At 37.6% G+C, this 3,659-nt stretch overlaps 1 pseudogene; it reads right to left on the bottom strand.

Annotated features, from left to right (window-relative positions):
* Positions 1-1,678: 1,678 nt before the first annotated feature.
* LOC133762343 (mitochondrial import inner membrane translocase subunit Tim17-A-like) lies at positions 1,679-2,177 on the bottom strand (annotated as a pseudogene).
* Between the last annotated feature and the right edge of the window lie 1,482 nt (positions 2,178-3,659).

The raw sequence follows: 3,659 nt of genomic DNA, 5'->3' as shown, positions 1-3,659 counted from the left end.
CCCAAACTGCAATGCATACCTTTAAAATGCACTGGATTGCAATTAGGTGTATAGTGAATGGAGCCTTAATATCTCCAATTTTATAACAAACGGGTTGCAATGAACTCTACATTTTTAGAATTATCCTAGATTCGCGAGCAAGAAAGAGTGTATTTTTGTCAGTTCTCTAGTCCTTGGAACTTTATTTAAATAAGAAATAATTTGAAGGAGTACAGAATTCTGGGGTGAGAAAGACAAAGAATTTAAATGACTTGCTTGTTTTAGATCTTCTCTGGAAAAACTAAAATAATATAAATTTAGTTTTTGCATTTTTAGCACTTCTACTGCATTTCTTGTCATACACACAGAAATGTGCACACACAGAGATGATTTTAAGAGAATTTATCACTTTATTGGGGGGGGGGGAGGACTTGCCACATTGATTATTACACTTAACAATGGGACACTTGCATCATACAGCAGAGTACCCGGGTTCAAGTCCTGACTGTGCTCTTAATTCCAGCTTTCACTGATGTATACCCTAGGAAGCAGCAGATGATAGCTGAAGTAGTTTGGAGCCTACTGCCTTGTCAGATACTTGGATTGAGTTCAAGTCTTCTGGCCTTGGCCTCACACATCCTAGCCTTTGTTATCATTGTGGAGTAAACCAGTAGCTGAGAGATTTACTTTTGTCTCAATCTCTCTCCCACTCCCCATTTCGAATATGTAAAATAAAATGTTTTCAAAAATTATTTATCACTTTAAAGTTACCCATTTCACTAGAACTCACCTCCATATCATGTATTCTGAGTCTTATTTGATTAAGCCTTAAATATTATGTTGTTTATGAAATAAAATCAAAGTTAGAGTTATCAACTGGGAAATCTAGCAAGACAGTAAGTGGCAAGCATGGTGGATGTGAGAGTGCTGGCAGCTTTTTTCAGAAGTCTCTCCTGGAGGAGGTCAAAGTTATCAGTGTTGGTCCTGATGCTGTGGTGAATGCTTGAACTGGCATCCCATATCTGAGTACAGGTTCCAGTTCTGGCTGCTCCACTTCCTATCCAACTTCTTGCTACTATGACTAGGAAGATGCTCCAAGTACTTTGGGCATGGTCTCCCATGTGGGAGACCTGGATAGAGTTCCTGACTCCTGGTGTCTCATGGCCATTTATGGAGTGAGCCAACAGAGGAAAAACTCAGTCTCTCCTCTTTCTCTTTCCCCTCCCTTTTTATCTCTTTCTCTCATTCTGCCTTTCAAACAAAATAAATAAATCTTTTTAAAAAAAATCAATTACCATCAATTATACTGCTCTATGATAACATTTATTGTCCTTTGTTTTTTTGTTGTTGTTGTTTTTGTTTGTTTTGTTTTACATTCCAGGACCTTTTTATTGTTTGAAAAACAGAACACCAAAACCAGGCAGAGAAGTCACTAGAAAATGATGGTCATGATTCACTGTTGCTTGTTCTTTGATACTTCATCTTATGAGCATTTATTTTTTAATGATAGGAGACATTCATTTTGATTAACAAATGCAATTCAAATATGAACAAACGAATGTACCATTTAATATGTTTCATGTTTCCTTAAATAGATAAAAGTGTTCAGTGTATACTATAACTTAATCTTGTGAAATTCTTCTTTACCTACAGCTCGCTACATGAAAGAAATCCTTGGAAAGAAGTCCTACTGATAATGTTAGCAGTCTCTAAATGATGAGAATGGTAACTGGGTTGAAAGCAACTGGTAGAGGTCTTCAGCAAACTGAAGACCATTGGAAAATCGTGCAGATGCAAATCCTGTCAACATGATACCAACTCTTTCATTTAAATCTAGGAGAATGTCACTCATCACAGTCGAATCTTTCATGGCTACCGGTCCATTTCTTGCTATCAGGATGGCTCCTGTCAGGGCACCACCCATCAAGGGGTCCCAGGGGTCTTGTTTTCCTCTGACTTGAACCATACTACATTTATTCATGGAAAATAGCCCTCTCCAAACGGCAAATGTTTTTACCTCCCAACTGTGGAAACCTAGTGTTAATGGCTGGCAAACTCTCATGGTCTGTGGTTTAGTCCCACAGGAGAAATGCAAAACCTTTGATTGCTTGAAAAATACTATAACATATGGTACCCATTGTAAAGGTCCCACCACAGTCATCCACAATTTACAAGGGGCAAGGCTCTCCAGCTTCCAACTTGACTCCAGCTGCACAGAGGACGTTTATTCTAAAGCAGAAGACACATAGATAGACTTATCTAGTGAATGGGTAAATATCTGTATGTCATGCGGCTGCAACTGTTCTTTAGCTTGAGGGGAAAAGATCCATTTAGCCAGCCAGCAATAGCACAGCACATCTGATTTTTGTTCTCTACTACAAATATAAATTTCTTCCAAATATTGATTTAAGCAACATGAAATGGTTTATTTAGCTCCTGGTAAAATGATCTGTGCATAATTAAGTAAAACTTCATGTTGAGTGATATCTACACAAAGATATGACATAGTAACACGCATCTGGTAGATGTTTTATAGAAATGATACCAAACAAAAGTGAACATATACCTTATTTGAAATAAATTTAATCAATTGTTTGACAATTTAAAACACACACTAACCGGCGCAACGGCTCACTAGGCACCCCGGGTTCTAGTCCCGGTCGGGGTGCTAGATTCTGTCCTGGTTGCTCCTCTTCCAGTCCAGCTCTCTGCTGTGTCCTGGGAGTGCAGTGGAGGATGGCCCAAGTGCTTGGGTCCTGCACCCGCATGGAAGACCAGTAGGAAGCACCTGGCTCCTGACTTCAGATTGGCGCAGTGCACAAGCCACAACGCGCCGGCCATATTGGCCACTTGGGGGGTGAACCAACGGAAAAAGGAAGATCTCTCTCTCTCTCTCTCTCTCTCTCTCTCTCACTGTCTAACTCTGCCTGTCAACACACACACACACATACACACACACTAGAATTTCCATGTGTGACATGTAGTTAGTAAATATATCTGATTGTCTTAAATATAAGTAGATTGAGAGTTGTATAACCACAAGAACCAGGCCCTTGTGTAGAAGATGGACTGATTCTTTAAAAATATATATTAATTATCTGAAAGCAGGATGGATTTTAAAATAAAAATTTAAAATAAATTAATTTAAAATAAACCAAATATTTTAAGTGTAATGGTAAGCAAAATAGAAATGAAATAACCACTTGCCTAAAATTTGTTGTTCAAATGCATCTACAATTATGTGACACATAGAAATGCTTTAGTTAATGAAAGACTTAGTATCATGATGGGGCCACAAAATTATAATGGGGCCAAAAATAATCTCATTATTTATCCATGCCATAGCTGTTGTAACATCATAACACAATTTATTACTTGCATTTGTGATGATACTGGTGTGAAGAAACCTACTGCACTTACAGTCATAAAGAGCTATACAGCATACAATTATACAGGACATAATACTAGATAAACAACTGTTACTGGTTTACATATTTACTTTATTATACTATACTTTTATTGTTGTTTTAATTATACTAGTCCGTACTAGAAACTGTTTACTGTAAAAATATGTGTGCTGTTACAACAGTAGCAACTCCACTCATGTTGTTTGTTCATCATAGTCTTAGGAGTATGGATCTAAGAGCAAGAGACTATATATTATTTGCCATAGATATGGA

The sequence above is a fragment of the Lepus europaeus genome, chromosome 1 (genome assembly GCF_033115175.1).
Source record: "Lepus europaeus isolate LE1 chromosome 1, mLepTim1.pri, whole genome shotgun sequence".
In the NCBI taxonomy this organism is placed as follows: Eukaryota; Metazoa; Chordata; class Mammalia; order Lagomorpha; family Leporidae; genus Lepus; species Lepus europaeus.
The sequence above is the reverse complement of the archived record's forward strand: the minus strand, read 5'-3'. Positions and strand labels throughout refer to the sequence as shown.